Below are 20371 nucleotides of genomic sequence, written 5' to 3' on the forward strand. Positions count from 1 at the left end.
GTACGTGACGGGCACAGTTTTATCCAAGGTAGAGGTGGAAGGGGGAGGGAAGCTGCCTGTGAGGCTGAATGTCCGCCCCTTACTGCTCCCAGCTCCTCTCCTCCCCACCCTCCCAGCATTGCTGTCCTGACACCCGCAGTTTTCGTTCGCTCCGTGGCCTTTATCAATGTATTTTTTTACACTCTGCATAGGCCGTGTTCCATGTAATCTACCCACAATGCGGATTTCAGGCCCCACTTGCCGCCGCCCCCTTCTGCCTTAGCTATCAGTTTCCCCTCCTAATTAACTGGGGGTGGATTTGAGTGATGGTTGAAAATTAAAACAAAATGGGATATTCCTTCCCTTCCACACTTTCTCAATAAGGAGCCTTGCCCCTCCTTTCCACTTGCAGGCTCGCTTCTTGCGCTATCCACTCGGCAGTTCCTGGTGAGCCCACAGGCAGCTTTGCTTGGGGAGGGGGTGGCCGGCAGCGAAGGGGTGTGCGCCCTCCGGGCCTCCAACTTCCGTTGGCCTGTCAGTTCGAGACGGAGAGTTCGTTAAGACCGTTTAGCGAAGATTCCACGTCGCTTTGCTGTGACACCTTCGTGCACACATAGCTCCTAATTAGGGGTTGCTGTGCAGTAAACAAAAATGATTATTTTTCAACTTGACAGAATAGCCGAAGTAATTGCATCGCGTAGGGAAACAATGGAAAATAAAAACCCCTTTCGTGGGAAGGTGGGAATGGGAGTGGGAGACGAAGCACGCTTGCGGTTTCAGAACCAAGATGCAGAAAATCTTGCATGTGTAACAGGCATGACAAGCGGGTTCTAGGCGGCGCCATGATGGTAGGGAGTAGCGACTCGGAGACAATTTTCCCATCTGCTTGACATGTTCTTATTTTTGTTCGAGAGCTCCCTGGGGCTTTCTTCGCAGAGGCCCCCTCGGCTCGCCGCACCCTTCTGAGCCAAGGGTAATTTAGCTTGGGGCTTCTCTTGAGCTTGTGCAACCCAAATTGATGGGGAGGCGGGGCCTCGGGAATTGCTCTTTGCAACAAGGTGCATGTTGCATCTGTCTGGAGCCCTTGCAGATCTGTAAATGCAAGCCGCGCCACCCCTTTCTCTCGAGGGGGGACGTTTTAAAACTTCAGAAGTCTGTAATCAGCAGTGGCTGACTCAGAGCCCGGTAGAAGCCCCAGCCACCTGAGCTGGATGAGGTTTCAGGCGTTGCAAGTGGTGGACAGCGCCCAGCCGAGGCCGGAAAAGTCGATGGGGCTCAGTTCGGCGACGCTCGGCTAGGCTCGGTGCGGTCTGGGCGCGGGGCTCGAAGGGAGTCGGCGGTGTTCGGAGCCGAGTCGGTGTCCTGGCGGAGAGAGCCGAGCCGCTTCGGAGGGGGTCGAACGCATTCGGAAATGCTCGGGGGAGGGGAGGGCGCCGGAGGGGAGGAAGGAGGGGAACAGGCCAGAGTCTGCAAATTAACTTTTCATCCGCCAAAGCAACTGCCTTCGCTAAACATGCCCCATAAATTAGGTTGATTTAATGAGAAGTTTAAAAATATATACTGAATCCCCCAAAGGGGTGCCTTGCCTTTTTTTATTCAAAGAGAGCTGAGCGCTCTGAGGAAATAGGTGTGCCACTTTAGGATGAAAATTCCTGATTATGTACTGGGCAGGAAATCTTAAATGAAGGCTGGATGTAGACTTCCCCAGGAAAGTCCTATGTGTCTTGCATTTGGTTACACAGAGGAGGGGGGAAAATGAAGTGAGTGATGTTTGAGATTGTTAAATCAGAAGTCAGAGCATTTCTTCTTTTTCCCTTTACTTCTTTTTTTTTTTTTTTTTTTTTTTTTTTCACCCTTACAGGACACCTTTTTCAAGAAAAATGTCAGGAAAAACAGATTTTGTAGGTAAAACAATTTTTTTTAAAGCACAATACACCAGCTCTCTTTAGGAAGTAGGGTAGGTCTGTTCAAAAGGTCCATCACAAAGGTTTCTGGTCCCTGTTTGGCACAAGGGACCCTGGCGTCCTGTCCTCCTGAAGCATTCATGAATGGCAGCTTTCCCTGTGAGCCCTCCAGCTTGGCTTGAAATACATCAGATCAGGGCCTTGTGCCAAGCTGAATACAGGACTTGTTTTATTAACCACAAAATGTGGGATTGGTGTCACTGTATCCTAGTAACAAATTTTTTTGAGTCCTCCCTTGCAGATATGGTTTTTGAGATGGCCACTTGACTGAGAGTCACTTTAAGTCAGGAGAATTCTGTGGATGGGGCCAGGCCCGAAAATCTAGGTGGCATTTATAGAAAGCAGTTTCCAACTTCCTTGTGCAGTACGATTGGTGACCAACCTATCAGGCCATATGTACTGGTTAATTAGGAAGCTGTGTTGTTTCACCTGGACAGATGACATTCAACAGAGAGCCCTCTTTAGGTTATACCCTATGATAACCCAATGATTTCCTAATGGGGGGCTGTAGTCTTAAGAGCTCAGCACATTGGATAGAGAGGAAGAATATGGATATTCAGACATCACTGAATAAAACTTCTTTTATTTAGCATTTCCAGAAGAGTAAAGAGTCATTCCATTGAGCCTGTGTTCTCATCCTTGTTGTGGTGTGCTAATTAGAAGAAACAGGCTTCTGTATATTCCTATAGTAACTGAGGTTAAATGATAAAGGACCGGCTGGCAGTTGCTATTTAGAACAAAGGGGTAACATCTTCATCAGCCTAGGAACATTGCAGAGATACTGACATAAAGTTCTTCTGCTTGATACGTGTTGTAAGGGGAAACGTGCATCTGCTTAAGAGATACCACAGTTTTAGAGTGTCATTTGAAAAGCCTGATTCTCAGTACTTATATTAAAATTTTTATTTGAACAATAGTGTTTTGGGGTTTTTTTCCCCCTTGTGTGTGTGACTGTGAATTCGTGTGAGGGAGCTCTGTCAGACAATCCAAAACATTTCAGTACTGAGAAATAAACTGATAATTGAGATAGCACAAATGTAATTTTATACATACCATGTGTGAGTAACCAGTGACTCTTTTTTTGCATGGCATTTTAAATAATTTTGCTTGTTAGGGGGTCGTGACCTCACCTGTGATACAGCCTCATCATTTTATAGTCAATCAATAAGACTCTGAGTTATTCAGACTAATCAGAAATTTTTTAAAGAACTGTCAATTTTATTTAATTACCAAACCCTTACAAAGAAATCCCTTAACGAGTTGTAATTTTATGAGGTATAGAATTGACAGAATATCACTTTAAGTGATTTCCCAGTTCTGAACAAATAGTGACACCCACTTGGACCATGTACCTGGTGAAAATGTAAAATGAACTGTGGAGTTGCTCTGGGAGCTACAATTTGCCCTCATTCGAGGTGTTGAGTTTTCTGTAATGTTGAGTTCAGGCTATCTGTCTCTGGAGCATTAAGTGGAATTTTTAGAAAGGGAGTTCAAAGGTGGCCTTGAGGCATTGCATGCTAGCTGCTAGTCTTTGCCAAAACGGGCACCATAAAAATCGAGCACTTTGGTTGTGCGTTCATTCCCACAGTACCTGCTTAGTGCCATTTTAAAACAAATTTAAGAATATGCCTGATGAAGACGTCACTGCTCATACAAATATTCCAGCCTGACAAGTGGGATGTGATTCAGAGAACAGACCCTATCCTGTCAGGAAAGGCTGTCTTAAAAGGTCACCTGTCACCAAAAAGCTGATGGTTTTTTCCTCCCAGCTGACCCTGACTTTGTAATTAGGGTATCTACTGTTTGGTATGGGTTCAGGGCAAGCTTACATCCTTCACTTGATCTTAGCCAAAAGGCTGAGAAGTGGTCAAGCTTGCATTCTTTCAGCACAGTGCTCTTCAGCACCTACTAAATGACAGGCATTAGGCATTAATGGAGGTGAATAGCAACCTGCAGCCATTACTCCATGAAAGTGCAGCCGTCTAAAAGGACATTTCCCACACTTGCCTGCAGGGTCGCACGTTGGGGTAGTATTCCACTGAGAACCACTCTTCTAGATTTGTAGACTTGTTATTTCTGCAGTCATCTCGATGGCTGCTTTGCCTCCCTCCCTTCCTCCCATCTCTGTTTATTCAAATGGATGCACCTTGCTCTCCGGAGACAGCAAGAGCGTGAACGGAATGTCAGATCAAGTAGCAGATGAGTTCTCTTTTCCTGATGGATGGTGCTGTCTCCCTCCTTACTGTGCACTGAGCTGTAAATACCAGCAGACCTTCCTGCCAGAAGAGTGGCAAACGGTCCACCTGATCTCCTCGGAAGTCAGTTGTGGAATTCTTGAGCCTCAGTTACCTATTGGATTCTAAAGTAGAACCTATATGCTTGTTGGAAAGGGTTGTTTCCAATTAGATGAAATGGGTGAAGCTTCATGAGAATCAACATGGCTGGAAAAGAATGCAGAACGTCTGTTCTATGTGCGAACAGGGCTGGATTAGATTTACGATGCTCAGAGTGGGAGTGTGTCTTGTTTCTTTTAACACATGGAACTCCCAGATTTTATTGTGCTTCTTCACATGCCACATCTGCTAAAGATAGGACAAGATCACTCATGTTTTTCAGCTACTCACAATACCCTATCTCCGTTAACACTGGAGATTTAATATGAGTAGAATGAGGCCCTATTTTTCTGATATGTGCTCAGCCCATCTGGATACTGGGACTCAACTCGCTGCCTCCCAGAGTGTTTTCATTGTCATTTCTTATGGAGCCAGACAGACCATTATCACCAGAATACATCTTGATCTGAAAGACAACAGAAAAACTGGTGAAGGGGTGATTCCAAACTGAAAAAAAAACAAAAAAACAAAAGCAAAAAAACCCAAAAACACATTTTGGAAAGAGTTACCCTCAGAATTGACACTAATAGAGAAAACTTTTGATTCTGAAGAAAGAAAAAGTGTGCCTGTTTGTACATACCCACAGACTTGTGGGTTTACAAGTGGCATATGCTATGAGAACAGCACTCACCTCACTTTCTTACTGATTGCATCATCATAAAAAGCTTGAAGATCTCAAATGAACTCCATCCTAAGAATTTCTTCAAATCTGTGTCACATTCTTATTTTCTTCCATCCCTGTCATTCACACACAGTACTGGTAGAAAGGAATCTGTCCAACAGATCCGTGATTAGCACTGGGGGGAAGGAGAGGAGAGAGCAGTGGCCTGTTCACTGATTCAGAGAAATAGGTAGTTTCTTGTGTTTAGAGAATCAGTTTAGCATGCTTCTCTAAAATTGAGAGGTGGTTAACAGCATAGACTTTGCAAACAGGCTGCCTGGCTTCAAATCTTGGCTCTACTGATAACTAAATATGTGACCTTAGACAAGGCACATAACATTTGGTGCTTCAGTTTCCTTACTGTAAAATGGGACTGATAATGAAAATAATAGGATTGTGGTGAGCATGAAATGAGTTAAAATATGAAATGATGAAATGTGCTTTGAGTAGTGTCTAGAATGTGGAAATCATTATAAAAATGTTAGCTCTAGTTTTTATTCCTTTGATTAGTGGGTGTTCCCTTCCCATATGGAGTTCTCTTGTCAAGTAAGTATGTGGGACTTAGCCGCCCTGAGAAGCAGAAGCGGGGTGCTGTGGTTCATGCTCATGGCTTCTTCCCCTTGCCTGCTCTGCAGCACCAGTTATATAACAAACTGTGTTGTCATAACTAATGTGACATTTTTGATGGCACAGCTGCTTCAGCCCAGGAGGCTGGGGTGACATTTCAAAGGGTGGGAAAGAGCACTGAACGAGGAGTCCAGGTCAGTAGCTCTGCCTCTGCGCCTCCGAAGGCTCAGTTTTCTGAAAGAGTTGGACCAGGGATACCCCAAACTCCTTTCCTGTTGTCAACAGTTTATGAAATTGGGAATTCCCTTCGTTTTCAGGGTCTTGATGTTCTCAATATTAAAGCATGAGTTATGGTTTTATCCCGTGGGGGTGTAGGGTATCCATGAAAGTTCTTTTAAGACTAAGTTAATTGCGGAATAGCATCCTCAGCCACGAAGCTTTGTCAGCCAGGAAATTTGTAGTTCTGAGAGTCAATTTGAGAAAAACACCTCTAACCAAACTTTTCATGCAGACATGGTTCTTAAACCAAAGAGGAGGATCTGAAAATATCTCATTAGTAAGAAACAGGATGTTTCTGGGAGGAGAGAGCCAGTAACATTACAAGAGAAGTGGTTTTTCCGTGGCTTCCAGGATGCCCAGAAGTGGAGACAGCCCTAGCATTCACCAGGGTTGGCTGCATATGAAGAAACTTGCCTGGGTTAAGGTGCCTAAAACCTAGGGAGCAGTGAGATTTGCAGACTAGTAAAAGGGGAGGATCAGGAGAACTGTATTTTAATTTTGATTCACTCTCTCATTTAACTTTGGGCAGATCACTTGGCCACCCTGGGCCTCAATTTGCTCATCTGTTAATTGGGATACGGGTTTTCACTGTAGAATTTCTCAGGGCTCTTTCAGGTTTCCAGCTCTAAGATGCAGTAAGTGCAAAGAGAAACTTAGAAGCCTGAAAGGTGGTGGGGAATAGTGGGAGTATTTACCACCCACAGCTTTTATCTGCTGAGCCATCTTTAGTTCTAATTTTCTTTACAGAGAAGAGGAAAAACATTGTGCTTTTCATAGCACCAAAAAATTAAAGTAAAATAAAATCCTGCAAGGCTAATAGTTGGTGCCCTGAATTTGGTCCCCCCACTCTCTTGATTTGTCAGCCATCCTAGAAGCAAGTAGAGTGGAGAAAAGAGAAAGGGAGACTAATACATAAGGCTAGGATTTCATAGCTAACAATTTACCTTGGATTCTCTGCCTGTGTCTTAGCCAACAGATAGGATTCTTAGCCAACAGATAGGTTTTCTGTAGAATATTGTTACTTATGAGAATAGCTTGTCCGTGCTTTAAAATTGTTCCTGGGGTCACCTGAAGCAAGGATGTTACTTATTTTTGCTCATAGTACAGCAGCATGCCCAATGCCTGGCACAAAGGAGGTCTTAATAAATGTTAGTTAAAGAAAAGGAAGAATATGAGGCATACGAGGAATGAACCTTATTATTCTCCATAAACCAAAATAATCACATTGAAAGCTTTTGGTGGCCATGGAAAGTGTTCATCATTTTCAGTCTATTATATTCATTTGTTTGTCAACATGTGAGCAAATATAGTCATCAATTCCATTTTACAGATGAGGAAGTGAGGTTCAAAGAAGTAAGGTGGCTTGCTCAAGGCCACACAGCTTAGTAGGTGACAGGGTTGTATTCAGACAATGATTTGTCTAATTCCAAAGCCTGTGTTCTTTTCATTGTAACTCCACACCCTTCTTACTAGACCACCACCAGTATGGGCAGTAGAGACCTGGCAGTCTAGGACTTCACACCCAGATGTTGATGGTGCCAGCCGTGGTTGAGGTCAGTGGCTGAGAGAATAGAAAGTGCCTAATTGGTGCTGAGTTCCTTCTGGAGGTGGCAGTAATGGTCATCATATATCACATTGATTTGGATACCAGATTATTCCCTAGCAACCATCTGGACGGGACTTAAAGTAATTTTCCATTACTGCCTCAAAAATAGGGTCCATTTTCAGATTGTAACAGAGATAAGGCTCTGGCTTTGGTGGAGGCAGGTGTCTTGGAGAACTGTGGAAAGACAGGATGATAGGAGATCCATCCATCTGTCCATCCATAAGCATTTATGATTGCCTACTTTGTGGGTAGCATACACACAGTGTCATGGAAGTACAGAGGAACACCTCAGTCCTTGTCCTGAAGGAACTCATGGTCTGGAGGGAGCTACATGTAAAAGAGTCTTGCACTTCAGGGTAGGAAGGGCCACGATGTCTGTATGCACAGTGTGCTGTGGTAAAACAGAAGGCACCTTCTCTAGGCAGGCAGTTCAAGGAAGACAGCCAAGAGAAAATGGCATGAGAACTGAGCCTTTAAAACAAGTGGTAGTTCAGCAGGTCGAAAAAAAGGAATGACAGGCAGAGGGACTGGCATGTGTAAAGACATTAAGATGTCACCACATGGAACATGCTAGAAGTGTAAAATAGTTTGATTTGACTAGAACAAAATATGTAAAAGGAGTGTTGAGAAATGAGGAATGAAAGATGGGACAGAAACCAGATCATGAAAGGCCTTATCTATTGTGCTAAGGACTTTGGATTTTATTCTGAAGATAATGAGATGCCACCTGAGGGCTGTCATTAGATCACCTGTGTAGACTGGAGAGGATCAGCTCTGGAGGTTGGGAGACCAGATGGAAAGTTACTTCTGTGACCCATTTGGGAAAAAGATTAAGAACTAAGTTAAAGCAGTGGTAGTGTGGGTGGGGAAAGGAAACAGATTCAAGAGATATTTGGGCAGTGGAGTAATTGAATTTATTTGTTGATCAGTTGGAAGAGCATTGAGAAGGAGATAAATTTTAATGAGTATAGACAAAAATGATTCCAGGATTCCTGGTTTGGGCTACTGGTAGATGGTAGTACCATTCCCTGAGATGGAAAAATGCAGGAGGAAGAGAGAAAACTTGGGGAGAAAAGTGATGACTACATTTGGTCATGTTGGTGATTCTTGTGGATCATCCGAGTGGAGATCCTGATGGTGGTTTAGATAGGACACACCTGGGGAGAGGGGTCAATTTGAAATTCTGTGGTCTTTTTGAGTGGTGAGAGCCATAGAAGTTGGTAACCTTAGTAGGCTGAGTGAGAAGGAGAGAGAAGGCAGGGATGTGTCTCCCGTCACAGACATGTTCCAGCTCCAGGAAATGAGAATAATTTAGGAAGAGGAACCTGTGAGGGAAAATGAGAAGAGGTGATCTGAGAGATGAAAAAGAAAACCCAAGGCAAAGTAGCATCATGAAAGCCAAGGAAGAGAAGACTTTCAAGGGCAGGAAGTGGTTAGTTGAGTCAGATATTGCAGTAGACAGATAAGATGAAGATTGGCAGGTGTCCATTGAATCTGGCAAGTTGTTGGTGACCTTGGCAAGAGCAGTTTCAATAGACTGGTGGGAGAAAAGCCAAATTGCAGTGGAGTTAAGAAATGTATGGGATTGAGGAAATCCATGGAGGACCTCTCTCCCGGCCCAAAAGAAACATGGGCTACAGAAAAAAAAGGAGTGAGAGGTAGGGAGGGAGAGAGCAAGTGTGGGGTCCTGGGAGGGCTTTGCTTTTATAGTTCATTTGGCTAACATGGGAGTAGTTGGATCCATTGAGAAGTTGTCCAGAGCCCTGATGAATTCCATCAATTCCATTTTACAGATGAATGGAAAAGTTGAAGGTATAGGAAGGAGGAAGTGGTAGAAGGAACACAAGCCCTTAGGGGATGGGTAGCTTGATCTTGACATGAATGTGCATCTCCTTCCCTAAGACAGACAGGAGGGCAGTAAGGATGGGAAGTTTGTAGAGAAATTCTAGGGTATAATGATGAGGACAGGAAGTTGAGCTCAGGAGAGATGACCCCTAGTGTCTAGTTGAATGAACATGAGAAGAAGAGAGTATATCAGAGAAGTCCTCCCCATTTTGAACCTGTGAGGAAGCACAGGAGCAGGGAAGAGGTAGCAGAGAGAGAAGATGGCAGATGAACCCATAAGCATGAATTTCAGGTCCTTACAGGGTAACAGGAAATGTTCAGTTGTTTGCTTGGGAGGTAGTTCTGGCATTTAGAAGAGAGATCTGGGCTAGAAGGAAAAGTGGGCTTAGCCGCCCTTGTGGTCGGGCCGTGAGAGTGGATGTGGTATCCCTGGGGTGAACATGCAGATGGCCAGGAGAGGGAGGGCCCAGGGAAGGGGCGCACCACTGTGGCAGTGAGGAAGGGAACCTACCTTCAGTAGACCCACAGGTAGCTCCAACTGGCAAAAGGAACCAGAGAGCAGAGAAGCAGGAGGCAAACCCAGAGCACCCTGCCACAGTGGATCCCCAGGAAGGGAATATGCTTCAGGAATTCTGGGTGGCGAGTAGGGTTCTGTTTCTTGGCATTGCCAAGTTAGGTAAGTTCTGAGGAGAGACCATTGTATCTAAAGCTATTGAGGGCCTTTAAAAGTGCAGTTTCAGTGGAGGGAGAGGGATAAAAGCCAAACATAAAGAATTTTTATGGTAGAAATAGGTCTGGACTGGGAGTCAAGAATCCAAGTTCTCATCCCAGCTCTGTTTCTGTTATTTAGCTTGATGGTCCCCAGGCAAGTTCCTTAACTTCCTTAGGACTTAGTATCCTCACATATAAAATTGGGAAACTGGATTGCGTGATCTATAAGCTTCTACTCAAGTCTTGAGGTCATAATTTGTACTTCCTGCCCAGCAAAACAGATGTTCTTGTGGCAAAGGAATTCCCCTCCTTCTCCCTTGGCCACCCCCAACTGACATAATAAATTATTTAAAAAATTAAGCTTTCAGAACTCTAGTGCTAATTGAGAAAGAAAACTGGGACATCAGCTCAGGGAATTCTGGACACCAGTGCATGTAGTGTCCACGTGTACTCTCCACTGAGAATGTGGGGCCCTGTGAGGTAGGAATTTGTCCTGTAATACTGTCAGGGTTACGAGACCCGGATGGTTTGATGCTCTTCCACAGGGAGAAAGGCTGAAGGTGGTTCCACAGTACAAAGACAAAACAACTCCTGGGGTTCCCCTCTTTTTGAATTCACGTGGAAAAAAGAAGGAAGGCTGTAATCTGAGCTGGCTGTGTGCAGGAGTTCCAGCCAGGGCAAACAGCAAGAGCTGGAGGGACCCATGCCTTAGGAGATGGACAAGCCTGAGGGCACCAGTGGGCAAGGGCAGGAGAGGCACCCACTCTATCTCCCTGGTACTCCGTGGCCTCATTGGTCGGAGGACCTTGGGGAAGGGATGGTAGAATGGGGATACGTGGACAACCTAGTTCTGAGCTGTGGCCATTCTTCCTACTCTTAATTCCCCATGTGCTATGGAGGGCCTATTTCTTCTTTGAATCCTTTCCTTAGAATTTCAACCACATGGCCCTCGCTATTCCCTGTCTTCTTTGGTGCGTGTTTGTTCATTCTGTGAAGGCCATTGGAAGACCAACCATACTTTGGCACTTTCTCAGTTTCTAGGAATAGATCCTTTACTAAGATAGACAAGCTCCCTGCCTCAATGACCTTACAGTTTTAGAGAAGAAAGATAGTACAGGAATAATTGAAGGCAAAGATCATTTCATATAGTCATATGTGTTCTAAAGGAGGAAACTGGGATTAAATAATGGAGAGGGATTGAGGGAGATGAGGGGTAAAAAGGCAGGTCAGGAAAGATCTGAGGAAAAGAGAACAGCAGATGCAAGGCCCTGGCACAGAAATGAGCAGAAAGAAGGCCAGTGGAGCTCTAGACCACAGAGAAGGAAAAATAGCACACAATGAGGTTAAGGAGGCAGTTAGGGCCAGGCGCAGTGGCTCATGCCTGTAATCCCAGCACTTTGGGAGGCTGAGGCGGGCGGATCACGAGGTCAGAAGATCGAGACCATCCTGAGTAACACGGTGAAACCCCATCTCTACTAAAAATACAAAAAATTAGCCAGGCATGGTGGTGGGTGCCTGTAATCCCAGCTACTCGGGAGGCTGAGGCAGGAGAATCGCTTGAACTCGGGAGGCAGAGGTTGCAGTGAGCCGAGATCACACCATTGCACTCCAACCTGGGCGACAGTGCGAGACTGTCTCAAAAAAAAAAAAAAAAAAAAAAAAGCAGTTAGAAGCCAATGTGCAGGGAAGGCCTGTTGGCTATGGAGAGACATCTGGGTTTCATTTTGAATGCCATGGGAGATTGACAACTTGACCTGACTTATGCATTAAAAGATACCTCTGCATCCTGGAAAAGGCAAAACCACAGGGATGGAAATTATATCAGTGGTTTCCAGGGAATTGGGTGTGGATGGAGCTTGCAAAGGGGCACAAGGGAACTTTTGTGGGTGATGTAAATATTTTCTCTCTTAATTGTGGTGGTGGTTATACCACTGTGTGTGTTTATCAAAAGTCATCAAAACTGTATACCTAAAAAGATTGAATTTTACTCTAAGTAAATTATACTTCAGTAAACCTGACTTATAAAATACATATTTTTTAATCAAATAAAAGAATTGCAGTGAGACTTAACAGAATCCCTCTGGCCGCCCTGTGGAGGGTACATGGCAGGGAGCAAGCCTGGAAACAGGGACGGTTGCACAGTCCAAGCCATACGCCCCCTCAATGCTGTTCTTACAATTCAGCCTGTGTTATGTGCTGTTCCTAGTGGCTTCCTTACATCAGCTTATTGATGTGTGTTCCTAGTTTTCCTGTTTACCTAGCTTTTCCTTAAAAACTGGTTTGAAACCTCAATGTGGATAGAAACCATCTGCTTCTTTTGTGTGGGCCCATGGGAGATGCTTATTACGTATTACTCTCCTTACATTTAAGTAGTCTTTAACATTTTCAAGCAATTCATGATCTCCTTTGAGCCTTGCAACATCAGGCTGCACATATGTTACCATGTTCCCATTTTACAGATGAAGAAACTGAGGCAAAAATAAGTCAGTATAGCAGTGTGAAAGAAGCATGAACTTTGGAGATTCTGGCTTTGCCATTTGTTGGCTATCAGTGTGATGTGGGAAAATTATTCAGTCTCTCTGAACCTCAGTTTCCTGATTGTTAAGAAAACACCAAAATATAAAAAATAAATAAACACACTGCAGATACACTCTGAGGAGTAAACGAGATAACACAGCTAAAAGCAGGTAGCAGATAATTGAAATTCCCTAAATGGTAGCTATTTGTATCATTTTTGCTATCAGAGAAAACATGATTTATTTAAGGTGATGTGGCCAGTACATGGTAGAACTAAAGCCTAGTTTTTCTGATTCTAGGTGTGTTTCTTTTTCCATCACACCACTCAGAACATTCTTAGTTGTTATCAATTAATTGGTCCAGGGCTAACTACTTTTTACCAACTCAGATGCTTAAATTCAATTGTTGATTATTCAGCAAATATTTATTAAGCACTCACCATATGTTCAACACTGTTGGGGACACAGGATATAATAGTGAGTTAAAATAGGCTCCACCTCTGCTCTTACAGTTAATAAAGCAGAATGGTGAGGGAGCACCTACCTCAGTGTGGGGTCTGGGAAGACTTCCTAGAGGAGGTAACGTTGACACTGTCTTTAAAAGAAACATTTTTGTTGTGATGCAGATCAATATACATGCAGAATGTACATTAATCTTGTATGTTTTATGGACTTTTAAAAAGCAAGCGCTCCGGTAACCATCACCAGGTAAAAAAGTAGGACATTGCTAGTGCCCAAGAATGTCTCTAAATATCCCTTTTTGATCACAGCTCCCTGCCTCACTCCTTACTACCTTAACTTTCGTGGTAAGTTTCATGCGTCCTTGCCTTTCTTTAGAGTTTACCACCTACATATGCATCCTCTGATCATTTAGTCTAGTTTCGCCTGGTTTTGATATAATTGGAATCATGCTATTTGTATCTTTCCTTCAGTATTACATTCATAATATCCCAGTTGTATGTAACTGGAGTTGATTTTCATTGCTACATAGTATTCTATGGTATTCATTTTATGAATATTTTTAATTTTTCTATATAGCATTCATAAATATTAGTGGATATTCATGAATGTACTATTAATTATTCTTCACTTCATTGCTATATAGTATGCATTGTTACAGACCAGCTGTGACTATACTGTAATTTATTTATCCATTCTACTGTTGATGTGGCATTTTGTCATTTTGAGTTTGGAGCAGTTATAAAAGATGCTATCAATGTGTGTGTGTGTGTGTGTGTGTGTGTGTGTGTGTGTGTGTGTATGTGTATTCTGGGGCACATGCATTTGTGAAGGGTTCTTCGAAGAGGAATTGCTGGGAATCTTCAACTGCATTAGATAATATACAGTGTTTTCCAAAGTGGTAATTCCATTTTTATACTCACAGTAGCAGAAATAATTTCTGTTGTTATAAATTCTTGCCAATATTTGGTACTGTCAGATTTCTTCATTTTTACCAAACCAATAGGCAAGTAGTAGATCTCATTGTGGTTTTATTTTACATAGTCTGGATTGCTAAAGAGGTTGAACAGCTTTTCATATATTTATTGGACATTTGGATTTCCTCTTTTGTGAGGTAGACCTGTTCTTTTGCCACTTTTTAAATTAGGGTGTAATTTTCTTATTAATTTGTAGGTGTTCTTTATATGTTCTAAATACTAGTCCTTTTTGTTTTTTGTTTTCATTACAAGTATTACCTCCCATTCCCTGGCTTGTCTTTTCACTTTGTTAATGGTGTTTTGTGCTGAAAAGATATTTCTCTTTTTTTAATGTAGTCATGTCTTTCAGTCTCGCTCTTTTTGGTTGGTGTTTTTTTTTTTGTGTGTGTGTGTACTACTTAAGAAGAAGTCTTTCCTTATCTTGAGGTGCAAAGGCTACCCTCTATTTCCCCCCTCTTTAAAAAACTTCGAAGATTTATTTTCTTTTCTATTTAAGTGTTTAATTTACCTGTAGTTGATTCTTGTGTATGATGTAAGTTGTTTTTTCTCTAATGAATACTCATTGGTCCCAGCTTTCTGTCACTGTTCTGTGGGGCCACCGCTGTCATAAGTTAAGCATGTATGTGATAAGCATGCAGGGACCTGTTTCTTGGCTCGTATACCATCCCATTGGACTCTGTTCTTATGACAGTGCCACACTGTCTTGATTACGACAGCTTTATAACATGTCTTGATATTTGGTTTAGCAAATCCCACTCCCCTTGGTCTTCATGAGTGTCTTGGCTCTTTGTGCTTGCATGTAAATGTTAGAATCAGTTTTTGTGATGCACACACACATACATATCCCTATTAGGATTTTGATTAGTATTTATTCGAATCCACTACTCTGAGTAGAATTGATGTCTGTAAATCTTGAGTCTTCCTGATCCATGAGCATGATATGTTTCACCATTATTTATCGTAATTTCTCTTAAGAAATATTTATAATTTTTCCCATGAAGAGCTCATGTACTTTTTGTTAGATTTATAACTAGATACTTAATGTTTACAATGGTTTTGTAATTGCTTCTTTTTTTAAAGAGCGGTTTTAGATTCACAGCAGAATTGAGAAAGGGGTACAGAAAATTCCCATACGTCCCTCCCCACACACATGCACAACCTCCCCTTATCAGCAGTTCTCACCAGAGGGCACAGTTATTCCAGTTGATGAACCTACACTGGTGCATTATAATCACCCAAAGTTCATAATTTACCTTAGGCTTTACTCTTGGTGGTGTACAGTCTATGGGTTTGGACAAATATGTAATGACATGTATCCATCATTTTGGTATCATACAGAGTATTTTGACTGCCTTAAAAATCCCCTGTGCTCCACCTGTTCTTTGTTCCTCCCCCAACTCCTGGCTACCAGGAATGTTTTTACTATCTCTATAGCTTTGTCTTTTCCAGAAATGTCACATAGTTGGAATCATACAGTTGGACTCAAAAGACTTCTAATATGTAGCCTTTTCAGATTGCCTTCTTTCACTTAGTAATATATATATATATTTTCATGGCTTGACAACTTCCTTTTAGCACTGTCTGGATATACCACAGTTGTTCATCCATTCACCTACTGGAGAACATCTTGGTTGCTTCCAAGTTTTGAGAATTATGAATAAACCTGCTGTAAACATTCATGTGCAGGTTTCTGTGTGGACATAAGTTTTTAACTCCTTTGGATAAATACCAAGGAGCACAATTGCTGGACTGTATGGTAAGAACATGTTTAGTTTTGTAGGAAACTGCCAAATTGTCTTCCAAAATAGATATATCATTTTGCTTTTCTACCAGCAACAAATGAGAGTTCCTGTTGTCTGCAGCCTCACCAGCATTCGGTGTTGTCTGTTTTTGGATTTTGTCCATTCTAATATGTGTGTTGTGGTATCTCCTTGTTAGAGAAATTTGCATTTCACTAATGATAAATGATGTAGAGCATCTTTTCATATGCTTATTTGCCATCTGTATATCTCCTTTGGTGAGGTGTCTGTTAAGGGCTTTGGCCCGATTTTTTGATTGGGTCGTTTGTGTTCTTATTGTTGAGTTTTAAGAGTTCTTTGTATATTTTGGATAACAGCCTTTTATCTGGTCTTTTGCAAATATTTTCTCCTAGCCTGTGGTTCATCTTCTCAGTCTCTGGTTAATTGCTTCATTTTTTGAATTGCGTTTTGCATCTGTTTCTGGTATATAGGAATACAGTTGACTTTTGTGTATTGATTTTTAAATTCATCCACCTTAATTGTTGTATAATTCTAATAGTTAATGTGTAGATTCTAAGGCCCAGAGAGGGGAGTGATCTGTCTAGGTTCCTATGGCTAGCTAGTAGCAGAGCAAGCATGAATGCGGTCTTATTTCTGCTGACTTTCAAAGAGAGAATATTCAGGAAGGGTTAGAGAAAGCCAGGTGGGGAGAAGGAAATAACATTTATTGAACACCTGTTATTTAAGATGCTTAATGTGCGTGATCAGCTTAACTTTCATTGGAGGCAGATTATTGATAACCCCTTTTTATAGATGAGGAAAATAAGATTCAGAGAGATGATGAAATAAACTTGTTCAGGCATATCCCTGAAAGAACAGTTTAGGGTTGGAGGAGTGCTGTTGCTCTGTTAAGCATACACCAGACTACATGCCTTCTGCATTTGAGCATAGACACCCCAGAACTCCCTGGGCCTCCTACCTCCAGCTATGCTGTCCTCCAGGGTCCCCTCCCAGCCCAGCTCTAGGGCTGCTTGTATTAAAGCTTTGCTAGCATCTTTAGACTTGTGCAGGCCTGGTTACTGTCAACTCTTGGGTTGAGTTTCTGCCCAAAGTTCTGAGGTCAGTCTCCACCCCTGCCCTTCTACATAGTTCCCTCCCAACCAAGGAAATGAGTTCACAACTTGTTGGGTTCTAGGAACCAAATTAGGAGTTGCTCTGGGCATCTTGTTTCAGTCTCGACTTGAAAATGCATTGAGGTTTTATGACTGCTTTGTTATACAGTGGCCTAGACAGAATTTATGGTCTCAGTGCTTCCCAGCACCCCCTCCCCCTTCTCGTTGATTGTCCGGAGCTGCCTGCATACAAGGAGAGAGTTTGCTGCTGCTGGCTGTGCAAAGGCATGGGGAAATGCTCTGTGTGTGAACACAGCCCAGCAGTACTCTATTCAGCCTGACAACTTCCTACTCTGGAACACATGGCTCTTCACGGGGTGACTGTAAATTATGCAACTCCAGAGTCAAAGAATGAGAAATAATGGGGGAAAGGAAGGGACAAACTGCGGACTTTAGCCTGGATCTGAGATGTGAGTGTGCAGACCCAGGCTACTTGGCGATTGATGGGAGGAGGGTCTTCAACGACTGAGAAAAACCAGGAAGTCCTGTCAAGGGACTACTTGTGAGAGTGGCTTTTACTGTTTAAAAAATGTAAATGTTCTTTTCAAGCTCTGTTTACTAATTCAGGGAGAGTTTTAGAAACTTGGAGGGACATTTACAAAAGAAAGTAGTCACATGCGTTACCAAAAGTAATTGAATGCCATACACGGTATGTAACCTTTGTCCTGATGGCTCCAACTCATCCTTTTTCTATTATTGCTTCATGCTAAAGATTGGTGCTCCTAAGGGCAATCGTACAGACGCTTGCCCTCCCCTCCACCCGCAATGGTCCTGGAATGCAGTGAACTCTGCTTTGATAAGCTTTGTGGAATGTTCCTGTCTCTTGGCTGACTGTCATCTCTCATGTCTTGATGCTTTCAATGGTCCCACCTCAAGCATTATTCCCTTCTCTTGTTCTGCTCTGAATCTGCGATGGCCCAGAAAACTAAATGACCAGGTTTGTCACAATAGAGTGTACAGCAAGAATAAATAGGACATAAGTGAAGACCTGAGGAACTCTTCTAGAAGTAGAGTGCTTGTGCTTTAGTGCCTGGACGTGTCTGCATTTCTGCCTATCTGTGACACAATATTAAGTATGTAAAAATGAATTGGCAATTGTGAGTTACTATACACATGTAAGTGATGGTGACAAGGTTGCTGTTGTGCTGTGTAGGTGCTCAGAGTTCTTCATTGTGCTTGTCCTTCCTGGCTCCTGGTAGGGTTTCGATTCACAGAAATTGCTGGACAGGCAGCTTCCAAATAAGAGTGATGAACTATCGTTTCTGACAAAAGATGTTGGACTGGCTGTGGCAGCAAGGAGGCGATCGGAAAACTCCCTAGAGCACAGGGCCTCTGGCAGGCTTTTTCTATAACATGACATGGGCACACACAGGGTCAGGCTGCCTATAGTCAGAGACATCCCCAGGAGCCCTGCCCGGTGGCCAGCACCACGGGCATCTGCCCACCTGTGGGAGAACTCAAAGTCTCACAGCTAAGCCAGGTCAGACCCAGTTGCTACTTTTTGGTCAAGACCTGCTGTAGGAATTCTTCTGGGGAAGAGGGAATGTAAATTTGTCTGTTTTCAGATATTTGTAGCCTTTACACAAAAGTGTTTGAAACTATTTGGTTAAAATGCTTTCCACCGAGGTTATTGTTCTTTCATTTTTCTTTTTTCACTCTGCCGATATCGATTGAGCTTCTACTGTGTACTGAGCACCATCTTAGGTGTTGTAACTGAGCAAGGCACACAAAATCTCTGCCCTCCTGGAGTGTTCTGACATTCTTGTTAGGGGAGACAGGCAATAAACAAGGAAAATATATGTAGTAGTATATATCAGTTGGTGACAAGTGCGATGGAGAAAAATAAAGCAGGGAAGGGGCATGAGGGGGAGGGAATGTTGGTTTTTGGTTTTGGGGGTGTTTTTCTGAGATGGGGTGGCGGAGGATGAGTCTTGCTATGTTGTCAAGGCTGGTTTTGAACTCCTGGGCTTAAGTGATCCCCTTGAGTGGCCTGAGATTACAGGTGCACGCCACCATGCGTGCCTTGATGTTATAGTTTTTTAAGTCGTCAGGGAGGGGGCCATACTAGAAGATGAAATTGGAGAAAAGCCTTGATGGAGGCGAGGGAGCCAGCCATGTGCACCTGGGGGAAGAGTGCTCCAGGCAGCCAGAAATAGACAGTACAGAGGCTCCAAGTCCCGAGTCTGCCCTGCGTGTGTGCGAACCACAAGGAGGTTTATATGTCTGGAGTCACAAAAAACTGGAACAGTGGGTGCCCTCGTGGAGACAGTAGTTTCTCTGGGTGTGGTCTCACTAAACGCAGGGGCGGGAAAGAAATCCCCATCACAGACTCACATGGACCTATGACTTGTGGGCATTCGGACTGTGTTGTTCCCCTGCCAGGCCTGGGGCTTGGGGTTGGTGTCCTGTGGATGTGTGTGTGTGTTCTGACAAAGGAGGGACATGGAAAGGAAGGATCCCTTCCATGAATGAAGGGGGTTGATTCTGGCATAATCTGGGAAGAATTCTAGGAAGACTCAGTTATTTTTGGTGGGTTTACAGGAGACAAACACTGAACATGTTGGGCTGCCTTGCCTTGCTGGTCTCGTAGTGGAGGAGGCTCTCTTTGCTGGGACTTCCCGTTGGCCCTAGCTCTGCACCTGCTCTCCCATATCAGCATTACCAGACCATGAGCACTGAGGCTTTCACAGGACAAGGAGCCTGGCCCCAGACCTCATTCAGGGCTGCTGACCTGGCTTTGGGCTCCACAGCCTGGGGTCTAGGTGCAGACTCCTGGGAGCAGAGTCACAGGGGCAGGTTTCCCCAAGTTTAGTGGTATGCAAGTACACACTTTATTTTAATGTGCTTTAGGACAAAAGATTCCTAACACATCAAAACCACATAATTATTGCTTAGGATGAAGTTAAAGTAAACAGGACGTTTTTTAAAAGACACTAAAAATCATGTGGGTGGCACAAAAATCCTATCTAAGTAGTGCTAACCTCAAGTCTGCCCTCAGCATGGGAGTACCAATTTCTGTCTAGGGGTTCTGTTCTCATCTCTTAGGGATGAGAATGCCTTGAAAGAAGTCCTCCTCTGCCATCCTGGGGACATAGTAGCTGTCCCTCTGTCCCAACCCCAAGCCTGTGAGCTGGCCACAATTCTCACTTCTTGCCAACACTTGCGTACCAGATGTTTCTGTCCCATTGCCCGTGCCTGGCCTGGGCCCCCTCACTGCCATCACCTCCCAGCCTTCCTCTGGGTCCAGTGCATAAAGTCTCCTCAGCTGCCATCTAGAAATGCTGTTTCTGCCCTTCACTGCCCTGCTCGGTCACCCTCTGCATTGAGTCTGGGCATTGGCTTGGCTTGGAGGACATAGCATGGTGTAGTGCACCACACTGATCCTGAGTGGACTCCCCCTCCTACAGAATGCCTTCTCCCTGGCACCCACCACCTCCTGCCTCCATACCCATAGCTGCTGGCTGCCTAAGCATGCTTCTTCCTCTTTCTCTATAGATCTGGCC

The 20371-nt window shown here is 43.6% G+C and overlaps 1 protein-coding gene across 6 annotated transcripts in view; it reads left to right on the plus strand.

Moving 5' to 3' along the window:
- GNAO1 (G protein subunit alpha o1) overlaps positions 1 to 20371 on the plus strand; it is a 167206-nt gene that overhangs the window by 1885 nt on the left and 144950 nt on the right. The window lies entirely within an intron of this gene.

Source organism: Macaca mulatta, chromosome 20, assembly GCF_049350105.2.
Source record: "Macaca mulatta isolate MMU2019108-1 chromosome 20, T2T-MMU8v2.0, whole genome shotgun sequence".
Lineage (NCBI taxonomy): Eukaryota > Metazoa > Chordata > Mammalia > Primates > Cercopithecidae > Macaca > Macaca mulatta.